We start from the raw sequence: 10604 nt of genomic DNA, 5'->3' as shown, positions 1-10604 counted from the left end.
GGGTCATTTGCTGTCTTTCTCTTCCTTCTGGATGTTTCTATGTTTCTGCCTCTCTCTCTCTCTCTCTGTTTTTTTTTTTGGTTGTGTGTATATTCGGTGGCCCTGTCGGTAACACCTCTCTGTCTGAACACTTTGATTGCCTTGGCAACGGGCAGTTGGAAAGACTGTCTGTAATCACCAGGTATTGTTCTGTGATTTATGAATGCGAAAGGTTCTAGGATTTCATTTTCACATTCACCTGAGGAAGGAGGAAGTCTCCGAAAGCTTGTGATTTTCAAATAAAATTGTTGGACTGTAACTTGGTGTTGTAAAATTGTTTACAATTGTCAACCCCAGTCCATCACCGGCATCTCCACAACATTAAAAGAAGTTGGGGAGGAGATAGCAGAGGCACTATTTCATATCGATAAAAAATTCATTCGGAAAGGAGATGGAGCCAGAGGACAGGCCAACAGCTAATGCGTTTCCTAGATTTAAAAAGGGAGATGGAACAAGTCCAGGGAACTATAGACCAGTTAGCTTAACGTCAGTGGCAGGAAAGGTGGCAAATCGTGTTTAACTAACCTGATTGAGTTTTTTGAGGCGGTAACAGAGAGGGTCGATGAGGGCAGCGTAGTTGATGCAGTATATATGGGCTTCCAAAAGACGTTTGATAAAGTGCCACATAATAGGCTTTTTGGCAAAATTAAAGCCCATGGGATTAAAGGGACAGTGGCAGTGTGGATACAAAACTGGCTAAGGGACAGAAAGCAGAGAGTAGTGGTGAACGGTTGTTTTTCAGACTGGAGGGAAGTACACAGTGCTGTCCCCCAGGGGTCAGTATTAGGACTGCTGCTCTTTTTGATATATTAATGACTGGACTTGGGAATAGAGGGTAGAATTTCAAAGTTTGCAGACAACACGAAACTCGGGGATGTAGTAAACAGTGAGGAGGATAGTAACAGAGTTCAGGAGGACACAGACAGACTGGTGAAACGGGCAGACACATGGCAGATTAAATTTAACACAGAGAAGTGTGAAGTGATACATTTTGGTAGGAAGAATGAGGAGAGGCAATATAAACTAAATGGGACAATTTTAAAGGGGGTGCAGGAACAGAGAGACCTGGGGGTGTGTGTACACAAATCTTTGAAGGTGGCAGGACAGGTTTAGAAGGCTGTTAAAAAAGCATACAGAGATCCTGGGCTTTATTAATAGAGGCACAGAGTACAAAAGCAATGATGTTATAATGAACCTTTACAAAACACTGGTTAGGACCCAGGCTGGAGTATTGTGTCCAATTCTGGGCACCGCTCTTTAGGAAGGATGTGAAGACCCTTGGAGAGGGTGCAGAGGAGATTTACTCGAATGGTTCCAGGGATGAGGGACTTCAGTTAATGCGGAGAGATTGGAGAAGCTGGGATTGTTCTCCTTAGAGCAGAGAAGGTTAAGGGGAGATTTAATAGAGGGGTTCATAATCATGAGGGGTTTTGATAGAGTAGACGGGGAGGAACTGTTTCCAGTGGGAGAAGGGTCAGTAACCAGAGGGCACAGATTTAAGATAATTGGTGAAAGAACCAGAGGGGGAGATGAGATTATTTTACGCAGCGAGTTGTTCTGATCTGGAACTCACTGCCTGAAAGGGCGGTGGAAGCAGATTCAATAATAACTTTCAAAAGGGAATTGGATAAATACTCGAAGGGAATAAATTCACAGGGATACGGGGAAAGAGCAGGGGGAGAGGGATTAATTGGACCGCTCTTTCAAAGAGCCAGCACAGGCCCGATGGGCCGAACGGTGAACCGGCCTTGCTGATCCTGAATCCATGTTCACTAATTCTCACCGTCTCCTTCCAAAATATCCGAGTATCTCTTTGCGTTGGCCCTTTAAATAGTCCAGTTGAAGAGGTGTCACCCAGGTGTGCATCACTCCTGCTGTCGCAGCCTGGAGACGCCCAAATCAGCAATGTTACAATCGGGCATTCTGACCCGCTAAATTATCCTGTGGGTTTCGGCACGTAATTCCACACTCCCCCGCCCTGCGCTCCTTTCCCCCCACCCCACCGCCCTGCGCTCTCTCTCTCTGCATGTGTGTTAATATCAGGACCGTCGAGACAGAGAGACAGAGACAGAGGGTGAGAGAGAGAGAGACAGAAAGACAGAGAGAGAGTGAGAGAGAGAGAGACAGACAGACAGACAGAGAGAGAGTGAGAGAGAGAGACAGAAAGACAGAGAGAGAGTGAGAGAGAGAGAGACAGACAGACAGAGAGTGAGAGAGAGAGAGACAGACAGACAGACAGACAGAGAGAGAGTGAGAGAGAGACAGACAGACAGACAGAGAGAGAGAGACAGAGAGAGAGTGAGAGAGAGAGACAGAAAGACAGAGAGAGAGAGACAGAGAGAGTGTGAGAGAGAGAGACAGAAAGACAGTGTGAGAGAGAGAAAGATAGACAGAAAGACAGAGAGAGAGAGAGAGAGAGAGACAGAGAGATAGAGAGATTGTGAGAGAGAGACAGAAAGACAGAGAGAGAGACAGACAGAGAGTAAGAGAGAGAGAGAGGGAGTGAGAGAGAGAGAGACAGAGAGAGAGTGAGCGAGAGAGACAGAAAGACAGTGAGAGTGAGAGAGAGGCAGAAAGACAGAGAGAGAGTGAGAGAGAGAAAGAGAGACAGAAAGACAGAGAGAGCGTGAGAGAGAGAGACAGAGACAGAGAGAGTGAGAGAGAGAGAGAGACAGACAGACAGAAAGACAGAGAGAGTGAGAGAGAGAGAGTGAGAGAGAGAGAGACAGAAAGACAGAGAGAGAGTGAGTGAGAGAGAGACAGAGAGACAGAGAGAGAGATAGAGACAGAAAGACAGAGAGTGAGAGAGAGAGACAGAGAGAGTGAGAGAGACAGAAAGACAGAGAGAGAGCGAGAGAGAGAGAAAAATACAGCAAAAGAGTGAGAGAGAGAAAGACAGAGAGTGAGAGAGAGAGAGAAAGACAGAGAGAGAGTGAGAGAGAGAGACAGAGACAGAGAGAGAGAGACAGAAAGACAGTGAGTGAGTGAGAGAGAGAGACAGAAAGACAGAGAGAGTGAGAGAGACAGAAAGACAGAGAGTGTGAGAGAGAGAAAGACAGCAAAAGAGTGAGAGAGAGAAAGACAGAGAGACAGAAAGACAGAGAGAGAGTGAGAGAAAGAAAAAGGCAGCAAAAGAGTGAGAGAGAGAGAGAGAAAGACAGAGAGAGTGTGAGAGAGAGAGAGAGACAGAAAGACAGAGAGAGTGAGAGAGACAGACAGAAAGACAGAGAGTGAGAGGGAGAGACTCAGAGAGACGAGAGAGAGAGAGATAAAGAAAGACAGAGAGAGAGTGAGAGAGAGAAACAGAGAGAGACAGAGAGGGAGAGAGAAAGAGAGACAAAGAGAGTCAGAGAGCGAGACAGAGAGAGACAGAGAGAAGCAGAGAGAGAGAGACAGAGAGAGAGACAGAGACAGAGAGAGAGAGACAGTGAGAGAGAGGGAGAGATACAAAGATTGAGACAGAGAGAGACTGAGAGACAGAGGGAAAGAATCAGAGAGAGAGAGAGACAGAGAGAGAGACACAGAGAGGGACAGAGAGAGAGAGTCAGAGGGAGGGACAGAGTGAGAGAGACAGAGAGAGAGACAGAGTCAGAGAGAGAGAGAGAGAGGCAGAGACAGAGAGAGAGAGACAGAGGAGAGACAGAGAGAGGGAGAGAGAGAGAGCTACAGAGGGAGAGAGAGACAGGCAGACAGACAGAGAGAGAGAGACAGAGAGAGAGAGTCAGAGAGAGAGAGACAGACACAGAGAGAGAGAGAGACAGAGAGACAGACAGAGAAAGAGAGAGATAGAGAGAGAGAGAGAGAGCGATAGAGAGAGAGAGAGAGCGACAGAGAGACAGAGAAAGAGAGAGATAGAGAGAGAGAGAGAGAGCGATAGAGAGAGAGAGAGAGCGACAGAGAGACAGAGAGACAGACACAGAGAGAGAGAGACAGAGACACAGAGGGAGAGAGACAGACACAGAGAGAGAGAGACAGAGACACAGAGGGAGAGAGACAGACACAGAGAGAGAGAGACAGAGACACAGAGGGAGAGAGACAGACACAGAGAGAGAGAGACAGAGACACAGAGGGAGAGAGACAGACACAGAGAGAGAGAAAAACAGAGAGAGAAAGACAGTCAGAGAGAGAGAGAGACACAGGGACAGAGAGAGAGAGAGAGACAGAGCATGACAGAGAGAGAGAGTCAGGGAGAGAGAGACAGACAGACACAGAGACAGAGAGAGAGAGAGAGATGTTCCCAGTTGATGGTCTGGTCACACGAGCCGAGCCAAGTTCTGAAGGATGGTCTTCAGGAAATGGCAAAGGTAACAGCACGGCCTTTCAAAAAGGTCAGGCTGAGTATCGCTTTCAGGGGCGAATTGAACCGTGCTGACGGGGGCGGGGAGGGGGAGGGGAGGGATGGTGCAGCAACGGCTGTTAGAAGAACTCTCATCTGTACTGTCACCTGAGAGTAAAGCTCCCTCCACACTGTCCCATCAAACACTCCCAGGGCAGGTACAGGGTTAGATACAGAGTAAAGCTCCCTCTACACTGTCCCATCAAACACTCCCAGGGCAGGTACAGGGTTAGATACAGAGTAAAGCTCCCTCTACACTGTCCCGTCAAACACTCCCAGGGGCAGGTTCAGGGTTAGATACAGAGTAAAGCTCCCTCTACACTGTCCCATCAAACACTCCCAGGGCAGGTACAGGGTTAGATACAGAGTAAAGCTCCCTCTACACTGTCCCGTCAAACACTCCCAGGGCAGGTACAGACCGGGTTAGATACAGAGTAAAGCTCCCTCTACACTGTCCCATCAAACACTCCCAGGGTCAGGTACAGGGTTAGATACAGAGTAAAGCTCCCTCTACACTGTCCCATCAAACACTCCCAGGGCAGGTACAGGGTTAGATACAGAGTAAAGCTCCCTCTACACTGTCCCATCAAACACTCCCAGGGCAGGTACAGGGTTAGATACAGAGTAAAGCTCCCTCTACACTGTCCCATCAAACACTCCCAGGGCAGGTACAGGGTTAGATACAGAGTAAAGCTCCCTCTACACTGTCCCATCAAACACACCCAGGGTCAGGTACAGGGTTAGATACAGAGTAAAGCTCCCTCTACACTGTCCCGTCAAACACTCCCAGGGTCAGGTACAGGGTTAGATACAGAGTAAAGCTCCCTCTACACCGTCCCATCGAACACTCCCAGGGCAGGTACAGGGTTAGATACAGAGTAAAGCTCCCTCTACACTGTCCCATCAAGCACTCCAAGGGCAGATACAGGGTTAGATACAGAGCAAAGCCCCCTCTACACTGTCCTGTCAAACACTCCCAGGGCAGGTGCAGCGTTAGATACAGAGTAAAGCTCCCTCAACACTGTCCCATCAAACACTCCCAGGGTCAGGTACAGGGTTAGATACAGAGTAAAGCTCCCTCTACACTGTCCCATCAAACACACCCAGGGGCAGGTACAGGGTTAGATACAGAGTAAAGCTCCCTCTACACTGTCCCATCAAACACTCCCAGGGCAGGTACAGGGTTAGATACAGAGTAAAGCTCCCTCTACACTGTCCCATCAAACACTCCCAGGGCAGGTACAGGGTTAGATACAGAGTAAAGCTCCCTCTACACCGTCCCGTCAAACACTCCCAGGGCAGATACAGGGTTAGATACAGAGTAAAGCTCCCTCGACACTGTCCCGTCAAACACTCCCAGGGCAGGTACAGGGTTAGATACAGAGTAAAGCTCCCTCGACACTGTCCCGTCAAACACTCCCAGGGCAGGTACAGGGTTAGATACAGAGTAAAGCTCCCTCTACACTGTCCCATCAAACACTCCCAGGGCAGGTACAGGGTTAGATACAGAGTAAAGCTCCCTCGACACTGTCCCGTCAAACACTCCCAGGGCAGGTACAGGGTTAGATACAGAGTAAAGCTCCCTCTACACTGTCCCGTCAAACACTCCCAGGGCAGGTACAGGGTTAGATACAGAGTAAAGCTCCCTCTACACTGTCCCGTCAAACACTCCCAGGGCAGGTACAGGGTTAGATACAGAGTAAAGCTCCCTCGACACTGTCCCACCAAACACTCCCAGGGCAGGTACAGGGTTAGATACAGAGTGAAGCTCCCTCTACACTGTCCCGTCAAACACTCCCAGGGCAGGTACAGGGTTAGATACAGAGTAAAGCTCCCTCGACACTGTCCCACCAAACACTCCCAGGGCAGGTACAGGGTTAGATACAGAGTGAAGCTCCCTCTACACTGTCCCGTCAAACACTCCCAGGGCAGGTACAGGGTTAGATACAGAGTAAAGCTCCCTCCACACTGTCCCATCAAACACTCCCAGGGCAGGTACAGGGTTAGATACAGAGTAAAGCTCCCTCTACACTGTCCCGTCAAACACTCCCAGGGCAGGTACAGGGTTAGATACAGAGTAAAGCTCCCTCTACACTGTCCCGTCAAACACTCCCAGGGCAGGTACAGGGTTAGATACAGAGTAAAGCTCCCTCGACACTGTCCCATCAAACACTCCCAGGGCAGGTACAGGGTTAGATACAGAGTAAAGCTCCCTCGACACTGTCCCATCAAACACTCCCAGGGCAGGTACAGGGTTAGATACAGAGTAAAGCTCCCTCTACACTGTCCCATCAAACACTCCGAGGGCAGGTACAGGGTTAGATACAGAGTAAAGCTCCCTCTGCACTGTCCCATCAAACACTCCCAGGGCAGGTACAGGGTTAGATACAGAGTAAAGCTCCCTCTACACTGTCCCATCAAACACTCCCAGGGCAGGTACAGGGTTAGATACAGAGTAAAGCTCCCTCGACACTGTCCCATCAAACACTCCCAGGGCAGGTACAGGGTTAGATACAGAGTAAAGCTCCCTCTACACTGTCCCATCAAACACTCCCAGGGCAGGTACAGGGTTAGATACAGAGTAAAGCTCCCTCTACACTGTCCCGTCAAACACTCCCAGGACAGGTACAGGGTTAGATACAGAGTAAAGCTCCCTCTACACTGTCCCATCAAACACTCCCAGGGCAGGTACAGGGTTAGATACAGAGTAAAGCTCCCTCTACACTGTCCCATCAAACACTCCCAGGGCAGGTACAGGGTTAGATACAGAGTAAAGCTCCCTCTACACTGTCCCGTCAAACACTCCCAGGGCAGGTACAGGGTTAGATACAGAGTAAAGCTCCCTCTACACTGTCCCGTCAAACACTCCCAGAGCAGGTACAGGGTTAGATACAGAGTAAAGCTCCCTCTACACTGTCCCGTCAAACACTCCCAGGGCAGGTACAGGGTTAGATACAGAGTAAAGCTCCCTCTACACTGTCCCGTCAAACACTCCCAGGGCAGGTACAGGGTTAGATACAGAGTAAAGCTCCCTCTACACTGTCCCATCAAACACTCCCAGGGCAGGTACAGGGTTAGATACAGAGTAAAGCTCCCTCTACACCGTCCCGTCAAACACTTCCAGGGCAGGTACAGGGTTAGATACAGAGTAAAGCTCCCTCGACACTGTCCCGTCAAACACTCCCAGGGCAGGTACAGGGTTAGATACAGAGTAAAGCTCCCTCTACACTGTCCCGTCAAACACTCCCAGGGCAGGTACAGGGTTAGATACAGAGTAAAGCTCCCTCTACATTGTCCCATCAAACACTCCCAGGGCAGGTACAGGGTGAGATACAGAGTAAAGCTCCCTCGACACTGTCCCGTCAAACACTCCCAGGGCAGGTACAGGGTTAGATACAGAGTAAAGCTCCCTCGACACTGTCCCGTCAAACACTCCCAGGGCAGGTACAGGGTTAGATACAGAGTAAAGCTCCCTCTACACCGTCCCGTCAAACACTCCCAGGGCAGGTACAGGGTTAGATACAGAGTAAAGCTCCCTCTACACTGTCCCATCAAACACTCCCAGGGCAGGTACAGGGTTAGATACAGAGTAAAGCTCCCTCTACATTGTCCCATCAAACACTCCCAGGGCAGGTACAGGGTGAGATACAGAGTAAAGCTCCCTCCACACTGTCCCGTCAAACACTCCCAGGTCAGGTACAGGGTTAGATACAGAGTAAAGCTCCCTCGACACTGTCCCGTCAAACACTCCCAGGGCAGGTACAGGGTTAGATACAGAGTAAAGCTCCCTCTACACCGTCCCGTCAAACACTCCCAGGGCAGGTACAGGGTTAGATACAGAGTAAAGCTCCCTCTACACTGTCCCGTCAAACACTCCCAGGGCAGGTACAGGGTTAGATACAGAGTAAAGCTCCCTCTACACTGTCCCATCAAACACTCCCAGGGCAGGTACAGGGTTAGATACAGAGTAAAGCTCCCTCTACACTGTCCCGTCAAACACTCCCAGGGCAGGTACAGGGTTAGATACAGAGTAAAGCTCCCTCTACACTGTCCCGTCAAACACTCCCAGGGCAGGTACAGGGTTAGATACAGAGTAAAGCTCCCTCGACACTGTCCCACCAAACACTCCCAGGGCAGGTACAGGGTTAGATACAGAGTGAAGCTCCCTCTACACTGTCCCGTCAAACACTCCCAGGGCAGGTACAGGGTTAGATACAGAGTAAAGCTCCCTCGACACTGTCCCACCAAACACTCCCAGGGCAGGTACAGGGTTAGATACAGAGTGAAGCTCCCTCTACACTGTCCCGTCAAACACTCCCAGGGCAGGTACAGGGTTAGATACAGAGTAAAGCTCCCTCCACACTGTCCCATCAAACACTCCCAGGGCAGGTACAGGGTTAGATACAGAGTAAAGCTCCCTCTACACTGTCCCATCAAACACTCCCAGGGCAGGTACAGGGTTAGATACAGAGTAAAGCTCCCTCTACACTGTCCCGTCAAACACTCCCAGGACAGGTACAGGGTTAGATACAGAGTAAAGCTCCCTCTACACTGTCCCATCAAACACTCCCAGGGCAGGTACAGGGTTAGATACAGAGTAAAGCTCCCTCTACACTGTCCCATCAAACACTCCCAGGGCAGGTACAGGGTTAGATACAGAGTAAAGCTCCCTCTACACTGTCCCGTCAAACACTCCCAGGGCAGGTACAGGGTTAGATACAGAGTAAAGCTCCCTCTACACTGTCCCGTCAAACACTCCCAGAGCAGGTACAGGGTTAGATACAGAGTAAAGCTCCCTCTACACTGTCCCGTCAAACACTCCCAGGGCAGGTACAGGGTTAGATACAGAGTAAAGCTCCCTCTACACTGTCCCGTCAAACACTCCCAGGGCAGGTACAGGGTTAGATACAGAGTAAAGCTCCCTCTACACTGTCCCATCAAACACTCCCAGGGCAGGTACAGGGTTAGATACAGAGTAAAGCTCCCTCTACACCGTCCCGTCAAACACTTCCAGGGCAGGTACAGGGTTAGATACAGAGTAAAGCTCCCTCGACACTGTCCCGTCAAACACTCCCAGGGCAGGTACAGGGTTAGATACAGAGTAAAGCTCCCTCTACACTGTCCCGTCAAACACTCCCAGGGCAGGTACAGGGTTAGATACAGAGTAAAGCTCCCTCTACATTGTCCCATCAAACACTCCCAGGGCAGGTACAGGGTGAGATACAGAGTAAAGCTCCCTCTACACTGTCCCGTCAAACACTCCCAGGGCAGGTACAGGGTTAGATACAGAGTAAAGCTCCCTCTACACTGTCCCGTCAAACACTCCCAGGGCAGGTACAGGGTTAGATACAGAGTAAAGCTCCCTCTACACCGTCCCGTCAAACACTCCCAGGGCAGGTACAGGGTTAGATACAGAGTAAAGCTCCCTCTACACTGTCCCATCAAACACTCCCAGGGCAGGTACAGGGTTAGATACAGAGTAAAGCTCCCTCTACATTGTCCCATCAAACACTCCCAGGGCAGGTACAGGGTGAGATACAGAGTAAAGCTCCCTCTACACTGTCCCGTCAAACACTCCCAGGGCAGGTACAGGGTTAGATACAGAGTAAAGCTCCCTCTACACTGTCCCGTCAAACACTCCCAGTGCAGGTACAGGGTTAGATACAGAGTAAAGCTCCCTCTACACTGTCCCATCAAACACTCCCAGGGGCAGGTACAGGGTTAGATACAGAGTAAAGCTCCCTCTACACTGTCCCGTCAAACACTCCCAGGGCAGGTACAGGGGTTAGATACAGAGTAAAGCTCCCTCTACACTGTCCCGTCAAACACTCCCAGGGCAGGTACAGGGTTAGATACAGAGTAAAGCTCCCTCTACACTGTCCCGTCAAACACTCCCAGGGCAGGTACAGGGTTAGATACAGAGTAAAGCTCCCTCTACACTGTCCCATCAAACACTCCCAGGGCAGGTACAGGGTTAGATACAGAGTAAAGCTCCCTCTACACTGTCCGATCAAACACTCCCGGGGCAGGTACAGGGTTAGATACAGAGTAAAGCTCACTCTGCACTGTCCCATCAAACACTCCCAGGGCAGGTACAGGGTTAGATACAGAGTAAAGCTCCCTCTACACTGTCCCATCAAACACTCCCAGGGCAGGTACAGGGTTAGATACAGAGTAAAGCTCCCTCTACACTGTCCCATCAAACACTCCCGGGGCAGGTACAGGGTTA

This window comes from Heptranchias perlo, unplaced genomic scaffold, assembly GCF_035084215.1.
Source record: "Heptranchias perlo isolate sHepPer1 unplaced genomic scaffold, sHepPer1.hap1 HAP1_SCAFFOLD_227, whole genome shotgun sequence".
NCBI lineage: Eukaryota > Metazoa > Chordata > Chondrichthyes > Hexanchiformes > Hexanchidae > Heptranchias > Heptranchias perlo.
This window is presented reverse-complemented; position numbering follows the sequence as displayed.